We start from the raw sequence: 23,559 nt of genomic DNA on the forward strand, positions 1-23,559 counted from the left end.
CTTTGCAAAAACTGCAATAATTTGACTACTACGTGTATGAACTTTCACATGGGCAATCAACATGCTTTAGTGTGGAAATCCCACTGCGCACAAATGCGGACCAGTGAACATCACGCAAAATCAGCCACCCCATCAATCGCATCTGCTGCTACTTCCTCCTCTGTTACTGTGCCAACTACTGAGACGCATCACTTTGACTGCAGAACCTCGGGTTCTTTACCCAATCGAGTCATGCTGACTGAGAGACCGCCTTCAGCTGTAGCAGAAGTGGACATTCCTGCCATTTTTGATTGATCTCAGAGAATGGTCACACCACAAGTTTCTCAATTCACAGTAACATCTCCACCTGCACATCTATAACGATCCAGCAGTTTGTCCGATTCACCACACTCAGCCCTCTCACAGCACTGCAGCCAGCCCACGGTTCTTCAGTTGTGGTCATGGAAAAGATTGTTTCCTCCTACGCATGACAAAGCTAAGAGGTTGAACTCCATCAGCTCCAATTTGTTGGTCACAGAAATGTTGTCTTTCCGCCTGGTGAATACCGACGGCTTCCGAAAGCAGATGGCCATCCAGTCCCCCAGTACCAATTACCTAATCGCCATAACTTTTCTAAGAAAGCAGTGCCTGCGCTACACCAGCATGTGGCCGACATCACCAGTTTATTGACAAATTCTCTGTCAGCCAGGGTGCATTTCACCACAGACACTTGGACGAGTAAGCATGACAAGGGCATTACATCTTGCTGACTAGACACTGGATGACTGTGGTGGCTGTGGGGACAGGTGCTGCTCCATAAGTCTTGGAATCCACAAGGCTTGCAGGCCAAACCTCTACTTATAACACTTCCTCCACTGCTTCTTCCTACTCTATCTCCTCTAGAGCCTCCATCTGTGCCCTCAACCTCTGCCCTCATGAGACACACATTGCAACAGTGCATAACGAACCCCACCACCTCAGTAATGCACAGCCAGGGCTCACCGCAATCAGACAGTCTTAAAATTGATATGCCTTGGAGAGCGCAGTCATACAGCTGAAGAGTTTTGAACAGTTTTCCAGGCTGAATTTGATCAATGGCTATTTCCGCTGAACCTGCATCCAGGGAAAGCCGTGTCTGATAATGGTGTGAACCTGGTGGCTGCCCTAGGGTGAGGCAAGCTCACACATGTGCCTTGCATGGATCACATCCTCAACCTGGTGGTACAGCATTTTCTAAGCCACTATGCTGGACTGGGTGACCTGCTCCAGAAAGCAAATAAACTGTGTGTTCATTTCCGTTGTTCGCACCTCAACTTGCATCGATACACAGGTATTTGTCCATGCCAGTTAACACGTTGATATGCAATGTGCCGACCCGGTGGAATTCCACTCTGCATATGTTACTGTGACTGAGCCCTGATGCAGTATTTCATGTCGTATAGCCTGGGCGAACGCAGTACGAAGGTGGCGCTTATCATGTTTACAGAGTGGGTACAGATTAAGGACCTCTGCACCCTTCTGCAGAGTTTTGAAATGGCTACTAAGATGGTTAGCGCTGACGATGCCATCATCAGCATCACTATTCCGGTCATTTATATGCTGGAGAAGACTTTTAATAGCCTGCGGGAGGAGAAGGTGGTCCCAGTTGTAGAGGAGTAAGCAAAGGAGGCTGCAGAAGGGATAGCATTGGCTCAAAGTTCAAGACTGTTGTCACACAGGCGGGTGCCAAGGGATGATGGATTACTGCGATTGAGGGTGGCTTGTAATGATAACAGACAAACTGTTATCTAAGGTGCAAGATCCAAGGAACAAAAGGAGGAGGAAGAGGTGATGGGCAAGCAATAGTGTTGAGCGATACTTTCCGATATCGGGAAATATCGGATCGGATTGGATCGGACCGATAACCCAAAGAAAATGTAGAATGTATTGGGGGAGGTGGAGGAGACATTAAAGGCATAGAGGTTTAGCCCAATCAAATGGAATAACAGGAATTATTTTTTTTTAAGATGTTCGGAGTTACAAAGATATTTACTATGTTAAGCTTTTTTATATTTTGTCAGATATTTATGTTTCACTACTTCCATGCTCTTCACCTTCTTTTTTACTTCTCCCACACTTTCTCCTTCATCATCCTCAGCAGCAGCATCTTTTTCATCAACTTCTTCTTCACCTTATTCATCTTCTTCTTCTTCTTCTTCTTCACCTTCTTCCTATTATTCTTTTTTTACATTCTTCATATTCTTCTTATTCAACTATTATTCTTCTTCATATTCTACTTCTTCATCTTCTTCCTATTCTTCTTCTTCATCATATTCTTATTTGTGACAGGCATTCCTGTAGTTGTTATCTATAAAAGTTTGAAGATTACACCTTCCGTTCTGCCTGTCACAAAAGATTTACAAAAGGATTTGTCCGCGTTCAGTTTTGCCTGCTGCAGCAGGTATTTTCCAGGGGCACCCCGAGGAGGAACGGACTCATCCCCATACACTGCTTAGTCTTCTTCTGCTTTTAATTTAGATAATATCTTTTGCTCTGATTTTTAGTCTTATGCTTAATGTTCTTCTGCTTTTTGTTCTGCAGCTTCTTGTTCTTCTGCTTCTTGGTCTTCTGTCTCTTGTTCTTCTGTATCTTGGTGGTTGTCTTCTTGCTCTTTGTCCTCTTGGTTATCTTCTTCAGGATCATCTTCTTGGTCTTCTTCTGGGTGGTCTTCAGGGTCGTCGTCTTCTTCGGGGTGGTCTTCAGGGTCGTCGTCTTTAGGGTCGTCGTCAGGGAGATCCAGAGTGATTACCAAAAACCATTTCAAAAAGCTTGAACGTGGAAATGTCGCAGAAGGTACAAGAAGGCTGAGGAACTGCTGAGAACCAGCTGACGGTACTGGAACCTGGCTGGGTAGCTGAAGGTACAAGAGTCAATGGAACTACCGAGGACCAGCTGATGGTACTGGAACCCGGTTACTAAGCAGGAGGTACCTGTGCCAGAAAGCACTACCAAGGACCATCAGATGCTGGTGGAACTTGGATACCGAGAAGGAGGCACCTAAGCCAAAGGCTCTGCCTGGAACCAGCTGACGGTACTGGAACCCAGGGGGACATATTCAAGATTGACTTCCAAAGAACCAGCTAATGATACTGGAATTCAGATAGGCAGCAGAAGGTACACATGAAAAAAAAAGTTGCAAGGCCACGAGCTGGCCGGAGTTACCGAAACCCACAGTCCTACAGGGGGAGCTTGTCCTATTGGCACTACGAAACCAGCCTTCATTGCCAGATCCCGCAGCTCACAAAAAGAAGCACCTAAACTGCAGGCACCATAGAGTCAGCTAACCCGACCGCAACACGACAGGACAACGTATTGGAGGCAAAGTGACGTTGACACTACCCGGAAACAACTGGCATGCTGGAGCCAGGCTGGGCAGGAGGGAGTACCTGTGCCAAAGACACTTCTGAGCAGCAACTGGCGGTGTTGGAGACCAGGGTAAATACTAGAAGCAGAGTGGAGGCAGAGGCGTAATTGGAGCAAGCTTAAAATCTGTAGTAGTGTGAATGTGGACAGAGCAGGCGAAATTGCCGGACACACAGCAGGGGATCAGCTGACGTTACTGAACCCCAATAACACAGGAGCAAGTGTTGACTGTGCAGACAGCACTTCTGAGCAGCAACTGGCGGTGTTAGAGGGATTACAGGAGAAACAGGTGGTAGAAACATGAACACAACAGGAGACCTGGATACTGTTGCCAACCAATTATTAAATCTGGAAGAGGAATGGCAAATTCCTGCGAGATCCAGGCCTTGTTCATTTTCAGAAAAGTAAGTCAGTCAACGTTATCGGAGGATAGTCGCATGCGACGGTCTGTTAGAACACCACCTGCGGCACTAAAGACGTGTTCCGATAATACACTAGCAGCAGGGCAAGCCAGCACCTCCAATGCATACTGGCTAAGCTCTGACCATGTATCCAGCTTAGAGTCCAAAACTTGAAGGGGGAAGAGCCATGTGGGAGAACACTGAGAGGGCAAGACATGTAGTCTGTCACCATCTGACGGAAACATTGCATCCTGCTGACTGGAGCCGTCTGTGATGATGTAGACATTTGTGGCGGGGACACAAAACTTTGCCACATTTGGACCATACTGGTCTTGCCTTGTGATGAGGAGCTGCTTCTGCTCCCTCTTTGTGCAGAGCTTCCTCCACTGCCTCGATACACTGAGCTGCTTTGTAAAGCACTAGCAGCACTGCTCTCGGGTGGAATGGAGAACATGATGGAATGCACCAGTGTGTCTTGGTACTCCCGCATTTTATGCTCCCGGTTCAACGATGTGCTGCAGACTGCCAACTGGCCAAGAAACGCTGTTCCCTGCTTGATGCGTCATCTCTGCCTGCTCTGCATCACCCCACCCTCGCTCTGCATACTGACTACTAGAGCATTGTGTACCTCCCTCCTCTGGACAGATGTCTTCCTCCTCCATTGACTCCTCCTCATCCTCCTTACAAAGTGTCCCCTGCCTAGGACTTTGTAAGGAACCACGTTGCGCAGACTGTCCAGAAGAAGATGGCATTTGTGACTTCTCATCCTCCACCTCTTCCACAACCTCCTCCCTTAGCGCTTTCAGTGTTTTTTCAAGTAGGCAGATAAGGGAGATTGTCATGCTGACTGGTGCATCATCTGCACTCGCCATCCACATGGAATCATCGAAGGCACGCAAAACGTGGCAGATGTCCTTCATAGAGGCCCACTCAGTGGTGGTGACGTGTGAACGGAGCGCAGTGTGACTTGTTTGCGCCTGATGCAGCTGGTACTCTATTACTGCTGCCTGCTGCTCACACAACCTCTCCAACATATGTAACGTTGAATTCCACCTGGTGGGTAGGTCACATATGATGCGAAGTTCCAGAAGGCGGAATCGGCACTGCAGAGCTGCAATGCGCGATCTTGCTATGCCTGAACACCGCATTTCTAGATCACGTGAAGTCATTATTTCCCTCTACTCCTCTTTGGTCAGACCTCATCTGGAATATTGTGTCCAGTTTTGGGCACCACATTTTAAAAAAGACATCAACAAACTGGAGCAAGTTCAGAAAAGAGCGACCAGAATGGTGACCGGTCTGCAAACCCTGTCTTATGAGGAAAGGTTGCAGGATTTGGGAATGTTTAGTTTGCAAAAGAGAAGACTGAGAGGAGACTTAATAGCTGTCTACAAATATCTAAAGGGCTGTCACATTGTAGAAGGATCAACTTTATTCTCATTTGCACAAGGAAAGACTAGAAGCAATGGGATGAAACTGAATGGGAGGAGACACAGATTAGATATTAGAAAAAACTTTTTGACAGTTAGAGTGATCAATGAGTGGAACAGGCTGCCATGAGAAGTGGTGAGTTCTCCTTCAATGGAAGTCTTCAAACAGAGGCTGGACAGACATCTGACTGGGATGATTTAGCGAATCCTGCTTTGAGCAGGGGGTTGGACCAGATGGCCCAGGAGGTCCCTTCCAACTCTACGATTCTATGATTCTATGATTCTATGATTAAGTGAGCGCACTCTCTGCCAACCTTGTGCAGCAGTGCATCAAGATCCGGATAGTCCCTCAAAGAACTCTGCACGACCAAGTTGAGCACATGTGCCAGACATGGGATGTGTGAGGTTGCCTAGGCCCAGAGCTGCCACCAGATTTCGTCCATTGTCACACAATACCATGCCTGGCTGGAGATTCGCTGGCACAAACCACACGTGGCTCTCATGCTTGATGGCATTCCATAGCTCATGGGCAGTGTGGCTTCGATTCCCCAAAGAAATTAATTTCAATATGGCCTGTTTACGTTTGGCCACGGCTGTGCTCATATCGGTCGTAACAGGTAAGTATTCACGGGTCCATGTGGAGGTAGACTGTGATGGCTCCTGCAGCGCTGATTCAGAGGAACTGGAGTATGAGGTGGAGTCAATGTGTACAGACTGGATTCCTGCAATCCTTGGAGTTGGCAGAACATGTACAGCGCCACTCTCAAGATCTGTACCCGGCTCCACAACATTTACCCAATGGGCAGTGAGGGAAAGATATTGTCCCTGTCCATGGTTACTGGTCCACGCATCGGTGGTCAGGTGGACCTTGCTACTGATGGCATTTAGTAGTGCATGTTGTATTTTTCCCTCCACATGCTTTTTCAGGGCAGGGATGGCTTGCCTCCTGAAATAAAAGCGGCTGGGCACGTTCTATTGTGGGACTGCCAATGCCATGAAGTTACGGAAGGTGTCAGACTCCACCTGCCTGAATGAGAGCATTTCAAGGAACAGTAGTTTTGCAATGCCAGCATTCAGAGCCTGTGCTCGGGGCTGGTTTGCCGAGTATGGGTGCCTTTTCTCCTATGCCTGTGCTACCGATGGCTGTAGACTGGCCTGGGAGTGTGAGGATGACAGGGAACATGGTGCTGTGGGTGGAATGACACTGTGTCTCTGTACAACAGTGCCAGAGGTTCTTCCATGGCGATCCTGTGAGGAAGCCGAACCAGCTGTGTGTGAGCTGGAGGAAGAGGCTACAACAAGAGCTGAAGAGTTGGTAGGTGGCGCTGTAGGTTGGTCTAGGTCTTCAGTGTGTCTTTGTAACTCCACCATGTGCTTGTGGTCCGCACATATTTCCACATATTTGTGGTATTGAGGTTGCTGACACTTTTCCCTCTTTTCACTTTCTGATTACACAGCTTGCATTTGACAAAGCAAATGTCTTCTGCAACTGTGTCAAAAAAGGACCAGGCACTGCAAGTCTTGGGAGCGCCCATTTTGGGTTTTGGGAAAAGGCATGCTCCTAATGGGTGCCGAGGTGGAGGCTATAGGCAACTGAGTCTGCCCCCTCCCTCTCCCTCCTTTTTTGGCCGTTCGGGGAATCTCTTCCTCAGAGCTGACCCCACCACCTCCCTGTACCTCATGCCATGATGGGTCAAGGACCTCATCATCTACACTACCCTCTTCAAACTACTGCTTCTCCTGGGTAGCCTCGACAGCACAGTACGCACCAGAAAGTGGCACCTGAGTCTCATCATCAGATGCGTGCTGAGGTGTGCTGACCATAGCCACTGGCCCACCCGCCTCTTCAGATTCAGAGAGACAAAGCTGTTGCGCATCACTGCATACTACCTCTTCTTCAAGTTCTCAAATGCTGCTTGGCTGGCCCCCTCTTTCCAAGCCAATAGTGTGTGGCAACCTTGTGAAGACTTACAGAAAACGTTTGACCTCTGTCATTGCCAACAAAGGATATATCACAAGGTATTGAGATGAAATTTTGTTTCTGACCAAATACTTATTTTCCACCATAATATGCAAATAAAATGAAAAAAAAAACAGACAATGTGATTTTCTGGATTTTTTTTCTCAGTTTGTCTCCCATAGTTGAGGTCTACCTATGATGTAAATTACAGACGCCTCTCATCTTTTTAAGTGGTGGAACTTGCACTATTGCTGACTGACTAAATACTTTTTTGCCCCACTGTATAAGAAACACTAATTTTTTAAAGAATGGACTAGACTTTAATATGAGGTAATGTTGCCTACACAACTGTAAAGTGGAGTGTTTGGTGAACTTTATTAACTTTTTTTTTTCACAAAAAGAAGATGTAAAACTGATAGTATCACAAACTTTTTGTAGCTATTACAATGCAGGAAGGTAACCTACAATGCAATAGATGAGGCTCCAAAAATAGGCTAATACTAATCTGGCTGGGGCTGCAGGGCCCAAGCCAGCAGAAAAGCTCCTCTATCTACTCCTATATAGTGTTTTCAAATATTCTAGCTGGATATGGATGGAACCACACTAATAGGAGAAATCAGGAAAAATGAGCTGCTCTAATGCAAAAAAGGACAATGTATGAGGCAGTGACGCATGCTGAGCGGACTACAACCGGAGGTGACTGCAGAACACACTACAGCGTGAGCTGCACTCACACAGAGACCTCGCAGACAGCCGTGAACAGCGCTGCAAGGCAAAAGAATGCTTCTCACACAGCAGTTGCTAAAGTAGCCTGGGTAAAGCACAATAAAGCAAATCGCTAGCTCAAACTGGGAGTCAGAACAGCAGCGTCCTGTCCCTATGTAAATTCACAGCAGAGTGAACCCAAAATGGCGGCGGCGGTTGCTTTTATAGTGCATCATGACATCATTTCAGCAGCCAATCACATACATGGCATTAGTTAACATGCCTAACATGCATAACAGGATGTGCCCACACTTCTTAGGATTCCTCAATGGCTGAATAAAATCAAACTGGCTCATTGCATTATGGGAACTTCCGATTCCGGTATTCGATATTCTAAAAGTATCGGAACTCAGTATCGGAACTCCGATACCGCGAATATTGGCCGATACCCGATATTGCAGTACCGGAATGCTCAACACTAGCAAGCAACTGTTGGATGAAGAGGATAATCCTCCCCTCTCTGTTTTTCAGGGTTGGCGGGAGGGGACGGAGGAAATGAGCCTCATTGTTACAGAGCCACCAACACAGAATGGGCTCGGAACTCATATTAGAGCCTGATATATGAGTGCCTTTTGCTGCACTATCTGCAACATGATCACAATATAGAAATGATTAGGAATAATGCTGACTACTGGGTTGCCACTTTTTTAGGCTAGTTTCACACTAGCGTTTATTCCATGCAGCGCACGGTGCCGCTAAGCCCCGCCCCCTGACGGCTCCCTGCCCGCCCCATCCGGTCATCGCCGCCTACTATCGCACATGGACGCTTGCAATCTGCGCACCCTATCTTTAGCATAGGGTGCTCAGATCGTGCGCTGGCTGTGCGCTAGTAGGATTTTGGCGTGCGCTGCACACTTTTGAAGGTGCGCCCGTGTGCGCCGAATGCAGCATGTTGCATTTCTGCACGCTCGGCGCACCTTCAAGAGTGCGCAGCGCACGCCAAAATCCTACTAGCGCACGGCCAGCGCACGATCTGCGCACCCTATGCTAAAGATAGGGTGCGCAGATTGCAAGCGTCCATGTGCGATAGTAGGCGGCGATGACCAGATGGGGTGGGCAGGGAGCTGGCAGGGGGCGGGGCTTAGCGGCGCCATGTGCTGCGTGGAATAAACACTAGTGTGAAACTAGCCTTAGATCTTTGTTATAAAACCAAATTTTGTCAGATGATTCCTGCTCTAGAAAGGGACCCACAAATGCTGGAGTTTCGAAACATGCTTTTATACAACCTTAAGAAAGCTTTTCCTCAAGACAGTAAAGCACACATTTTGCATTGCAGCTGCAGACATACAACCTCTGGCCCTTCAGTACCTCAACGCCAAAACATTAGGAGCAGCAGCAGTGGTGGTGGAAGTGGAAGATGCAATTTCTGTGAGTCCTTTGACACTTTTTTAGACAAACTCGTGCACCAGCATAGCAGAGTCCAAGTCTTACATGTAGTAAACGAATGTAGAAGATGGTGCAAGAGGATCCAGAACTAAATGTCAATACCATCAGGGAGGGTTTGGACCCTTTCACATTTTGGTTTTCCAACATGGATGAGTGGCCTGAGCTCTCCCCACATTCCTTGGAGGTTTTATCATGCCCGGCAGCAAGCGTTTTCTCAGAACATTTTTTCAGCACTGCTGGTGGTGTTCTGATGGATAATCGCATACAGCTGTCCACTGAAAGTGTTGACAGCCTAACTTTCATTAAGATGAGCAAGTCATGGATCTCCAAGGACTTTTGCAACCCAATCGCAGACTGTAAAGACTAGGTAATATTACATTTTTTTAGTGTGATGCATTGATGTCACATAGCTGCACTCTGTGATATCTTTAGTGTCACTTCTGTGGCTGCTGTTGATGATGTTAACACAAATTTGTGGAAATGTGAACAGTCATGGTTGCTCTACATCTGCTGTGTTAGCTGTAGAGGTAGACATGCCAGTCCCAATTATGCTATTTCTATTCTCGTGAAAGTTAATCCACTTCAGTGGTGTTAGGCCCTCATTTTTTTAAAATGTGAACATCCAAGTTGGGTGTCCATCTGCTGGATTGGGTGTAGTGAAAGACCTGTCGGTCCCTATTGTACTATTTCTACTGTGGTGAAATTGATGCCAGTTCTGTAGTGCAAGACTGTCATTGCTTTAAATGTGAACACTCCTTGTTGGGTGTCCATCTGCTGCATTGTGCATAGTAGTAGAACTGTCAGTCCCTATTCTACTATTAATACTGTGGTGAAATTGATGCCACTTTGGTGGTGTCTGCCAATATTTTTTGCAAACGAGAAAACACTCATGGTTGGGCATCCATCTGCTGTGTTGGGTGTTGTGAAAGACCTTTTGGTTCCTATTAGACTATTTCTACCGTGGTGAAATTGATGCCACTTTAGTGGTGTCTGCCAATAATTTGGGAAATGTGAACACTCATGGTGTCCATCTGCTGTATTGGTTATAGCAAAAGACCTGTCGGTCCCTATTCCACTATTTCTACTATGGTGAAATTGATGCCACTTCTGTGGTGTAAGGCCCTCATTTCTATAAATGTAAACACTACTTTTTGGGTGTTCATCAGCTGGATTGGGTGTAGCAGAATACCTGTCACTACTTATGAGATTATTTCTGCTGTGGTGAAATTGATGCCACTTTTGTGGTGTAAGGCCCTCATTTCTTGAAATGTGAACACTCCTTCTAGGGTGTTCATCTGCTGGATTGGGTGTAGTGAAAGATATGTCGGTCCCTATTCTACTATTTCTACTGTGGTGAAACTGATGTCACTTTGGTGGTGTCGGCCAATAGTTTTGGGAAATGTGAACACTTCTGGTTAGGTCACCTTCATGCGTGTTGCCTGTAGCAATAGGCCTCCGAGACCATCAGGCCTCCACTTCCTTGTACTCAACTACTCATGCTACTATCCTTAAATTTTTATAACAATGCTAGTCTAGAAAACTGATATTTGTGCCACCTGAGTGTGGCTCAGCATGAAAGTAGGTAGAGGTGTTGCATGTGGTGTCAGAGCTCCCAGCAAAGGGGCCCTACACGGATCTCTCACCCACCTCATCTTGCTGTGACATTTATTGGAAAGCTTTAAATCCTGTCCCAGACCCTGCTGCTTCATACCTGGTTGATTGCTGCTGTTCCATGCTGTGGATGAATTGAGGCCACTTTCCTGGTGTCTGTCCCTCATTTGATGTGTTTTTGCAGCATTTGGGACCATTCTAAAGTGTTGTGCATGCATTTGTTTTTGCCTCCCATTGATGTGAATGGTGTTCGGTAATGTTTGACAAATATTCGACAAATGAATCAGCGAATATTGCAAATTTGGCGAACGTAATCAGAATAGAACATTGAAATACAGTGGGGCAAAAAAGTATTTAGTCAGTCAGCAATAGTGCAAGTTCCACCACTTAAAAAGATGAGAGGTGTCTGTAATTTACATCATAGGTAGACCTCAACTATGGGAGACAAACTGAGAAAAAAAAATCCAGAAAATCACATTGTCTGTTTTTTTTTCATTTTATTTGCATATTATGGTGGAAAATAAGTATTTGGTCAGAAACAAAATTTCATCTCAATACTTTGTGATATATCCTTTGTTGGCAATGACAGAGGTCAAACGTTTTCTGTAAGTCTTCACAAGGTTGCCACACACTGTTGTTGGTATGTTGGCGCATTCCTCCATGCAGATCTCCTCTAGAGCAGTGATGTTTTTGGCTTTTCGCTTGGCAACACGGACTTTCAACTCCCTCCAAAGGTTTTCTATAGGGTTGAGATCTGGAGACTGGCTAGGCCACTCCAGGACCTTGAAATGCTTCTTACGAAGCCACTCCTTCATTGCCCTGGCGGTGTGCTTTGGATCATTGTCATGTTGAAAGACCCAGACACGTTTCATCATCAATGCCCTTGCTGATGGAAGGAGGTTTGCACTCAAAATCTCACGATACATGGCCCCATTCATTCTTTCATGTACCCGGATCAGTCGTCCTGGCCCCTTTGCAGAGAAACAGCCCCAAAGCATGATGTTTCCACCACCATGCTTTACAGTAGGTATGGTGTTTGATGGATGCAACTCAGTATTCTTTTTCCTCCAAACACGACAAGTTGTGTTTCTACCAAACAGTTCCAGTTTGGTTTCATCAGACCATAGGACATTCTCCCAAAACTCCTCTGGATCATCCAAATGCTCTCTAGCAAACTTCAGACGGGCCCGGACATGTACAGGCTTAAGCAGTGGGACACGTCTGGCACTGCAGGATCTGAGTCCATGGTGGCGTAGTGTGTTACTTATGGTAGGCCTTGTTACAGGATTTTGCGTGGAGCACCAGATCGAGGGAGATTATCAGTGGTCTTGTATGTCTTCCATTTTCTAATTATTGCTCCCACAGTTGATTTTTTCACTCCAAGCTGGTTGGCTATTGCAGATTCAGTCTTCCCAGCCTGGTGCAGGGCTACAATTTTGTTTCTGGTGTCCTTTGACAGCTCTTTGGTCTTCACCATAGTGGAGTTTGGCGTCAGACTGTTTGAGGGTGTGCACAGGTGTCTTTTTATACTGATAACAAGTTTAAACAGGTGCCATTACTACAGGTAATGAGTGGAGGAAAGAGGAGACTCTTAAAGAAGAAGTTACAGGTCTGTGAGAGCCAGAAATCTTGATTGCTTGTTTCTGACCAAATACTTATTTTCCACCATAATATGCAAATAAAATGAAAAAAAAAACAGACAATGTGATTTTCTGGATTTTTTTTTCTCAGTTTGTCTCCCATAGTTGAGGTCTACCTATGATGTAAATTACAGACGCCTCTCATCTTTTTAAGTGGTGGAACTTGCACTATTGCTGACTGACTAAATACTTTTTTGCCCCACTGTATTTGCTCATCTCTACTGAGGATGCAGTGTTTGTCATGGTTGCATCACTCCGTCTCTGTGTGGGACGCTGCAATGTAACCCCTCCTCTTCCTCCTCCTCTATTTCTTTTGCTGAGTTACTCAGCTGTGTACCTCTGGATTCACACCAAGTGGGATCTAGAACCTCATTGTTATCCTCTCTGTTTTCACACTCCACAACTTGAGAGTCACCCTTCTACTCTGCCTGTCCTGACATCACAGTATTGTTCACGTGTGCCTCTGGTATCTGAGTCTCATTAGGATCACCTCCACCCTTGGTTGTTAACATATGGCGATGAGGGTCTGGATTATGCTCAGACCGTACTGCACCCGATCCCAACATGAAAAAATTTTGGTCATCAGTGCAGATGGTTTCCTCCTCTGGATTTTGTGATTCTTCGGTGAAGCCTTCTGATGCAATGGAACAGAATTTGTGAACAGCTCTTCAGAATGGCCCATCTGAGTTTCCCCACAGTCAGTTGTGCATTTAGAAATTTTTGATGTGGGACAAACCAGGATGATTGGGGTATCACCTCTGAGAATTGTACTGAGTGTGATGTTAAGGTGGTGGAAGAGCAGGACAGGCCACTTGATGCAGCGCTTGCCATCCACTGAAGCACATGCTCCTTCTGTTCCTCATATACAAGGTGTACCACTGTGCAGCTGCTAAAGAAATGGAGTTGAGTAGCCCGGCCAGTAACAGATGTTGCCAGTGGTATTCGGATAGTATGAGATGGTGTTTGTTGAGTTGAGCTCTCATTCACATTAACATGCAACCCACGTACACGTCAAACACTAAGCCTATTCCCTCTTCCACCTTGACCTCACTTTTTCCTACTCATGCTGTAAGAAGCCTTCCCCTCTTGTAACCTGCTGTTTCACAACCCTAGGCCCATAGCTGTCAGTCACTTGTAGCAAAATGAACAATCACTATTTATTTTCTTAGACAGTGTGCCTGAACAACACTATTATACCTAACTATTTTTAAGTGGAATTCTGGCCTTCTGATTTGACACTAAAACACAGTTTTATCAAAAACGATTTGGAGTAGCTAATTGAGACTTGTGGCTGCACCATAATATTAGGCCTAGTGATTTACAAGTGGAAATCTGGCCCTTTGATTTGCCACTGAAATTTAGATTTATGGCCCCTTTACATTTAGCGAAGCACCAGCAATGCCGATAAAGATATGACCCGTTCAGGATCGCTGGTGCATCGCTAAATGGTCACTAGTGAGCTGCCAAACAGGCAGATCTCACTAGCGATGCAGCAGCGCTCGGCGGTCGCTCTTACCTTTCAGATGCGGCAAGGGTGTCTGTCTTCCGCCTGCGTCCATGGCTTGCTCGTCGGTGCCAACAGGAAGCCGTCAATGAGAAATGGACCAGGCCGATCTCGCGGGATCAGCGATAACCAGCGGGGGAGCCAGTTGGAGGTAAGTATCACATGTAGCTATATCGATAGTGATTTCGCTGCTGCGTCACAAAATTGGTGACACTTTAGCGATACTGCTAGCGATATCGCTATGTGTAAAGCTCCCTTTACTACAAACATTTTGGAGTAGCTAATTATCAATGTGGCTGCAGAACAATATTAAGCCTAACGAATAGAGTTGAGCGAAACGGGTCGAAAAAATTCAAAAGTCGCCGACTTTTGGCAAAGTCGGGTTTCATGAAACGAAACCCGACCCTAGGATAAGGTCGGCCACGAGGTCGGCGACTTACGCGCCAAAGTCGCATTTCAAAAGTTTGTTTTGCGCTCTTTTTCAGCCAATCAGGATCCACGGACACTGTGGGCAACGTGATGACATAGGCACGGGTCACCACCATCTTTCAGAAGGGCATGCAAGTGATTGGCTTGCTTTGGTGGGCGTCACAGGGGGTATAAAAGGGCGTGCACGCCGACCGCCATCTTACTTCTGCCGATCTTAGTATAGGGAGAGGTTGCTGCTGATTCTGTAGGGAGAGCGCTAGGCAGGGAAGAAGACAAAAAAACTGCTTCTGCTGCTAGCGATTTGGCCTGCACAACACACAAGTCACTGTGTGTGCAGTGCAAGGGGAGGCTATATTGTGGTGTATCAGTGGTGTTGGTTGTTGGGCTGCCTTTTAAGGCTTCCTGACACGCTGGCATTGCTGTTTACCCACTGCTCCGCAAACTGCTTTTTTAAAAGCAATCCAATCTCCATTATCCTCTCGTCACTTTGGTCACAGGCAGCTGTGCCATCGAGCGTGTCACATAGCGCTCAGATATCAATGGGCCGCACACAATCCACAAGTGTCCAGTGTCCAAAAGTGTACGCAGAGATTCAAAATCTCCATTATCCTCTCGTCACTTTGGTCACAGGCAGCTGTGCCATCGAGCGTGTCACATAGCGCTCAGATATCAGTGGGCCGCACACAATCCACAAGTGTCCAGTGTCCACAAGTGTACGCAGATATTCAAAATCTCCATTATCCTCTCGTCACTTTGGTCACAGGCAGCTGTGCCATCGAGCGTGTCACATAGCGCTCAGATATCAGTGGGCCGCACACAATCCACAAGTGTCCAGTGTCCAAAAGTGTACGCAGAGATTCAAAATCTCCATTATCCTCTCGTCACTTTGGTCACAGGCAGCTGTGCCATCGAGCGTGTCACATAGCGCTCAGATATCAGTGGGCCGCACACAATCCACAAGTGTCCAGTGTCCAAAAGTGTACGCAGAGATTCAAAATCTCCATTATCCTCTCGTCACTTTGGTCACAGGCAGCTGTGCCATCGAGCGTGTCACATAGCGCTCAGATATCAGTGGGCCGCACACAATCCACAAGTGTCCAGTGTCCAAAAGTGTACGCAGAGATTCAAAATCTCCATTATCCTCTCGTCACTTTGGTCACAGGCAGCTGTGCCATCGAGCGTGTCACATAGCGCTCAGATATCAGTGGGCCGCACACAATCCACAAGTGTCCAGTGTCCACAAGTGTACGCAGAGATTCAAAATCTCCATTATCCTCTCGTCACTTTGGTCACAGGCAGCTGTGCCATCGAGCGTGTCACATAGCACTCAGATATCAGTGGGCCGCACACAATCCACAAGTGTCCAGTGTCCAAAAGTGTACGCAGAGATTCAAAATCTCCATTATCCTCTCGTCACTTTGGTCACAGGCAGCTGTGCCATCGAGCGTGTCACATAGCGCTCAGATATCAGTGGGCCGCACACAATCCACAAGTGTCCACTGTCCACAAGTGTACGCAGAGATTCAAAATCTCCATTATCCTCTCGTCACTTTGGTCACAGGCAGCTGTGCCATCGAGCGTGTCACATAGCGCTCAGATATCAGTGGGCCGCACACAATCCACAAGTGTCCACTGTCCACAAGTGTACGCAGAGATTCAAAATCTCCATTATCCTCTCGTCACTTTGGTCACAGGCAGCTGTGCCATCGAGCGTGTCACATAGCGCTCAGATATCAGTGGGCCGCACACAATCCACAAGTGTCCACTGTCCACAAGTGTACGCAGAGATTCAAAATCTCCATTATCCTCTCGTCACTTTGGTCACAGGCAGCTGTGCCATCGAGCGTGTCACATAGCGCTCAGATATCAGTGGGCCGCACACAATCCACAAGTGTCCACTGTCCACAAGTGTACGCAGAGATTCAAAATCTCCATTATCCTCTCTTCACTTTGGTCACAGGCAGCTGTGCCATCGAGCGGGTCACATAGCGCTCAGATATCAGTGGGCCGCACACAATCCACAAGTGTCCACTGTCCACAAGTGTACGCAGAGATTCAAAATCTCCATTATCCTCTCGTCACTTTGGTCACAGGCAGCTGTGCCATCGAGCGTGTCACATAGCGCTCAGATATCAGTGGGCCGCACACAATCCACAAGTGTCCACTGTCCAAAAGTGTACGCAGAGATTCAAAATCTCCATTATCCTCTCGTCACTTTGGTCACAGGCAGCTGTGCCATCGAGCATGTCACATAGCGCTCAGATATCAGTGGGCCGCACACAATCCACAAGTGTCCACTGTCCACAAGTGTACGCAGAGATTCAAAATCTCCATTATCCTCTCGTCACTTTGGTCACAGGCAGCTGTGCCATCGAGCGTGTCACATAGCGCTCAGATATCAGTGGGCCGCACACAATCCACAAGTGTCCAGTGTCCAAAAGTGTACGCAGAGATTCAAAATCTCCATTATCCTCTCGTCACTTTGGTCACAGGCAGCTGTGCCATCGAGCGTGTCACATAGCGCTCAGATATCAGTGGGCCGCACACAATCCACAAGTGTCCACTGTCCACAAGTGTACGCAGAGATTCAAAATCTCCATTATCCTCTCGTCACTTTGGTCACAGGCAGCTGTGCCATCGAGCGTGTCACATAGCGCTCAGATATCAGTGGGCCGCACACAATCCACAAGTGTCCACTGTCCACAAGTGTGTGCAGAAATTCTAAAACTCCCCTGTCCTATAGACACCTTGTACCTTGTTTTACATTACTATATAGTTTGTTGGATTTTGTCTACATTTCTACCAAAAATGAGGAAGGCTGGTGGAAGAGGCCGTGGAATTGTGTGGGGATTGGCAGCTGGTAATGATGGTGTTGGTGGTGGATCTGATGGTAGTGGCAAGAGCAAAATAGGACCGAATGCAGGAGGTGCTGACCCTGCGTCATCGTCTGGCTACATAAGGACTCGAACGCATAGTTTTCTAGGAGTTGGCAAACCGCTTTTAAAGGCAGAGCATCAGGAAAAAGTTTTGTCTTACATTGCTGACTCAGCCTCCAGCTCTATCGCCTCCTCTTCTTCAGTTGTAAAAAGTAAAAGCACTGAGTCGTCATTGGAGGCTCATGTTCATGAACCACACCTTTCCTTGTGTCCTTCACCCCAACCAAGATTGAAGGATGACGCAGGCCATACTACTGATTACTCCATGGAGCTGTTTTCACATACCATGCCTGGATTATCAAGTCAAATGGTGAATTACCCAGGCCAAGATGAATCTGACATGGAGTGCACTGATGCACAGCCGCTGATGGATGATTCTGCTGATACATTCACTCAGAGCACTACATTGTCCTCGCAGTGTACAGAGCCAGATTTTGACCCTGATGAGACTCAGGTGCCCCTTCCCGCACACTATACCACCATACACGGTGACACAGAGAAAGGTGCACATGACATAGAAGAGGAGGTGATGGATGACCCAGTTGTTGACCCAGATTGGCATCCATTGGGGGAAGAGGGTGCTGCTTCCAATAGCTCAGATGAGGAGCATCCACATCAGACATCGACATCGCAACAGCTGTTATCTGGCAGGCCCGGAGCACTCCAAAGACAGGTTCCAAACATCAAAAGAGTTGCTGGACAGCTTGTCCAGAGGGTCAAAAGATCACAGCGTGCTAGGCCGCAAAATGTCTGCCAAAGTAGGAAGAGTGCAGTGTGGCACTTTTTTGAACAAAATCCTCATGATCAGGCCAAGGTTATCTGTAAGAAGTGCGCAAAGACCTTTAGCCGAGGGAAAAATCTGAAAAATTTGAATACCAGTTGCATGCTTAGACATTTAACCAGCATGCACTTGCAAGCGTGGACACAACACCAAACCTCAAGTGCCACATGTGCAACTGATCACAACGAAGGTAGTCAGCAACGCTACATTGTTTTCCCCCACTGTAAGCCCACCGGTTAGCACAGCAGCAAATGTTGAGGTGTCGTTGCAAGGCCACAGCAGTCAGGGAATCCCACTGTTATATCAACAAAAGACTGATTCTAGGCCATCAGAAAGAACACCAACTCCATCACCATCATCAACCCTCTCTCAGTCCGCCCTGTCCACCGCTACTTCCACCATATGCAGCTCTCAAGTCCAGCTCACCCTCCCAGACACTATGAGTAGGTCAAGAAAGTACTCAGTCTCTCATCCGCGTACACTGGGTTTGAACGCCCACATTGCCAAACTAATCTCGTTTGAGATGATGCCCTTTCGGTTGGTGGAAAGCACAGCTTTCCGTGAACTAATGGCCTATGCAGTACCACGCTATGACCTACCCAGTCGCCACTTCTTCTCTCGCAAAGCCATCCCAGCCCTCCACCATCATGTGAAAGACAGCATTGTCCATGCACTCAAGCAGTCAGTGAGCGGAAAGGTGCACCTCACAACTGATGCATGGTCCAGTCGGCATGGCCAGGGACGTTAAGTGTCCATCACTGCGCACTGGGTTAATGTGGTGGATGCAGGGTCCACAGGGGACAGCGGTGGTGGGACAGTGCTGCCTAGCCCACGGTATAGGAAACAGTTGGCTGTAGGCGTTCGACCCTCCTCCTCCTCCAGAAGCGACAGCTCGTCCACAGAGCGCAGTCGTACGAGCACTCCATCTGCAGCTGCCACTGTTGCACACGATGTGTCCCCCTATCGAGCAGCTAGTGGAAAGCGTCAGCAGGCTGTGTTGCAGATGATGTGTTTAGGCGACAGACACACCGCCGAGGTGCTGGCCGAGTACTTGAAGCGACAAACTGAGTCATGGCTGGGCAGTGTACATCTTGAGGCAGGCAAGGTAGTTAGTGATAACGGCCGTAATTTTGTGGCAGCCATAGCCCTTTCAAAACTCAGCCACATACCTTGCTTGGCTCACACCTTGAACCTGGTGGTGCAGTGCTTCCTCAAAAATTATCCGGAGTTAACAGCCCTGCTCCAGAAGGTGCGAAGACTGCACATCCGCCGGTCGCCTGTACACTCCGTTCGTATGCAGAAGCTGCAGCGATTGCTCCACCTTCCCAACCACCGCCTCATTATCGACATTGCAACAAGGTGGAACTCCACCCTGCACATGGTGGATCGGCTGTGCGAGCAGAGGCAGGCCATAATGCATTTGTGGGAGGATACACGGCCAGGCACTTTGAGAGCAGACATGGAGTTGACAGGCGTGCAGTGGTCGAAGCTGAAAGACCTTTGTAAAGTCCTTCAGTGTTTTGAGGAATGCACACGGCTGGTAAGCGCAGACGACGCCATCCTAAGCATGAGCATCCCACTTATGCGTCTGCTCATGCAAACTTTGACGCACCTTAAGGAGCAGGCGTCTGCAGCCAATGTTGATGAGGAGGAACAGGAGGAGGGAATCCTTGATGACTTTCAGCCATTGTCTGCTCAGGGACCTCTCCTGGACGAGGTGGAGGAAGAAGAGGAGGAGGAGGAGGAGGATGATGGGGATGATTACTTAGGGGAGGAGGATGCATCTCGTGGGGCAAGTGAAAATGTTGGCGTGGCAAGGTCTGGTACAGGGTTTGTGCGTGACTGGAGGGATGTGGATTTGCCAGAAAGTGCTCCTCCACCCAGCACTTGCAGTGCATCATTGACACCGGGAACATTGGCCCACATGTCAGATTATGCCTTGCGGATCCTAAAAAGGGACCCCCGCATTGCCAAAATGATGAACGATGACGACTACTGGTTGGCCAGCATCCTGGATCCACGCTATAAAGGCAAATTACAAAACATCATGCCACAGGAGAACCTTGACCTAATATTGGCTAATAAACAAGCAACTCTGGTAAATCGGTTGCTTGAGGCATTCCCAGCACACAGCAGCGGTGATGGTTCTCACACGAGCCGTACGGGCCGGGGGCAGCTTGGCAGAGGTGTTCGTGGTGCACACAGCAGAAGTGGCGTTGGAGACAGGGGTTTCATGACAATGTTGTGGACTGATTTTTCAAATACCGCTCACACAACTGGTAATACTGCATCGATGGAAAGTGACAGGAGACAGCAGTTGTCAACTATGGTTACAAACTACTTTTCCTCCCATATCGATGTTCTCCCACACAGGTCATTCCCCTTTGACTATTGGGCTGCTAAACTGGACACCTGGCCTGAATTGGCCCAATATGCCTTACAGGAGCTCGCTTGCCCAGCTGCAAGTGTGCTATCGGAAAGAGTCTTCAGTGCAGCTGGATCAATCCTGACAGAAAAAAGGACCCGTCTGTCAACCCAAAATGTGGATGATCTAACCTTCATTAAAATGAACCACGCATGGGTTTCCAAGGATTTTGTCCCACCTTCCCCTGATGACACATAGGGTGACAGAAAAATGGCTTGCTTTGGTCCACCTCTTCCTGGTACTTCACCTATTTCGCCTTTTGCATCAGTTGAATGTCCAACATCAACATATGCCACTTTCTAAAACTCCCTAACTGTGCTGCCTCCCCCCCCATGGCCGGGGTCACCACCTAGCGCACGACACCGTGTGAGTGCCGTTGCCCTGGACAGGTGGGTAGGCCGACTCTTGGGCGCGGGCACTGGCACAGGGTCCCTCATAGTGCAATCAAGTGTCTCTGACGGTGGTGGTGCACACCCGCCGTCAGACACACCGCTGTACTATGAGGGGCCCAGTGCCAGTACCGACGCCCACGAGTGGGCCCCCCTTGCTTGGCCAGGGCCCCAGCATTTGCAATCTTTACCTCTCCCTGCTCCTCCGCTGTGTAATCTGGGCCATCAAATCCATACTGTGCCTGACACCGTCTGAGCCTGCCTCCTGAGACATATATTTTGAATGTGTACGCTATCCATACATGTTATCCGGGGATACGGTACCCTTTCTAACCTTTGTGCAATGACGTGCAATCCATACTGGGCCTAACACCGTCTGAGCCTGCCTCATGCTGTATAGACATATATTTTGAATGTGTACGCTATCCATACATGTTATCCGGGCATACGGTACCCCTTCTAACCTTTGTGCAATGACGTGCAATCCATACTGGGCCTAACACCGTCTGAGCCTGCCTCATGCTGTATAGACATATATTTTGAATGTGTACGCTATCCATACATGTTATCCGGGGATACGGTACCCCTTCTAACCTTTGTGCAATGACGTGCAATCCATACTGGGCCTAACACCGTCTGAGCCTGCCTCATGCTGTATAGACATATATTTTGAATGTGTACGCTATCCATACATGTTATCCGGGGATACGGCACCCCTTCTAACCTTTGTGCAATGACGTGCAATCCATACTGGGCCTAACACCGTCTGAGCCTGCCTCATGCTGTATAGACATATATTTTGAATGTGTACGCTATCCATACATGTTATCCGGGGATACGGTACCCCTTCTAACCTTTGTGCAATGACGTGCAATCCATACTGGGCCTAACACCGTCAGAGCCTGCCTCATGCTGTATAGACATATATTTTGAATGTGTACGCTATCCATACATGTTATCCGGGGATACGGTACCCCTTCTAACCTTTGTGCAATGACGTGCAATCTATACTGGGCCTAACACCGTCTGAGCCTGCCTCATGCTGTATAGACATATATTTTGAATGTGTACGCTATCCATACATGTTATCCGGGGATACGGTACCCCTTCTAACCTTTGTGCAATGACGTGCAATCCATACTGGGCCTAACACCGTCTGAGCCTGCCTCATGCTGTATAGACATATATTTTGAATGTGTACGCTATCCATACATGTTATCCGGGGATACGGTACCCCTTCTAACCTTTGTGCAATGACGTGCAATCCATACTGGGCCTAACACCGTCTGAGCCTGCCTCATGCTGTATAGACATATATTTTGAATGTGTACGCTATCCATACATGTTATTCGGGGATACGGTACCCCTTCTAACCTTTGTGCAATGACGTGCAATCCATACTGGGCCTAACACCGTCTGAGCCTGCCTCATGCTGTATAGACATATATTTTGAATGTGTACGCTATCCATACATGTTATCCGGGGATACGGTACCCCTTCTAACCTTTGTGCAATGACGTGCAATCCATACTGGGCCTAACACCGTCTGAGCCTGCCTCATGCTGTATAGACATATATTTTGAATGTGTACGCTATCCATACATGTTATCCGGGGATACGGTACCCCTTCTAACCTTTGTGCAATGACGTGCAATCCATACTGGGCCTAACACCGTCTGAACCTGCCTCATGCTGTATAGACATATATTTTGAATGTGTACGCTATCCATACATGTTATCCGGGGATACGGTACCCCTTCTAACCTTTGTGCAATGACGTGCAATCCATACTGGGCCTAACACCGTCTGAGCCTGCCTCATGCTGTATAGACATATATTTTGAATGTGTACGCTATCCATACATGTTATCCGGGGATACGGTACCCCTTCTAACCTTTGTGCAATGACGTGCAATCCATACTGGGCCTAACACCGTCTGAGCCTGCCTCATGCTGTATAGACATATATTTTGAATGTGTACGCTATCCATACATGTTATCCGGGGATACGGTACCCCTTCTAACCTTTGTGCAATCACGTGCAATCCATACTGGGCGTGAGAACGGCTGGCGAGCTGTTAAGCAAGCTACAGCACCTGTCCAGACAAGTACAGGGATTCCCTAGCGAGGAGACTTATTTGATTGTTTTCTATGTTGGGACAGCAATTTTTGGGGAGCACTATACTCTGGAGAATGATAGATGGGGCCCACCATACACTGGAACATTCCAAAGGTGGACATCAGACACTGGAGCAGCATTTACAGGGCCCATTATACACTAGAGCAGTAGAAATGGGGCCCATTATGTTTGGAGCATTATTTGGGCCCATAAGACAGTGGAGCTTCATCCATGGGGATCAACATATACTGTAGCATTATGTGGAGCTCATCATATACTGTTTCAAACATTATATGGGACCAATGATTTTGTATGGAGAAATAGATGTGCCTCGTCATGAGATGTAAAAAGTGAGGTATTTTTCATTGTACTATACCGCTATTTTTCTGCCATATCGGAGCAT

The sequence above is a fragment of the Dendrobates tinctorius genome, unplaced genomic scaffold (assembly GCF_039654945.1).
Source record: "Dendrobates tinctorius isolate UK_male_01 unplaced genomic scaffold, ASM3965494v1 ptg000064l, whole genome shotgun sequence".
Lineage (NCBI taxonomy): Eukaryota > Metazoa > Chordata > Amphibia > Anura > Dendrobatidae > Dendrobates > Dendrobates tinctorius.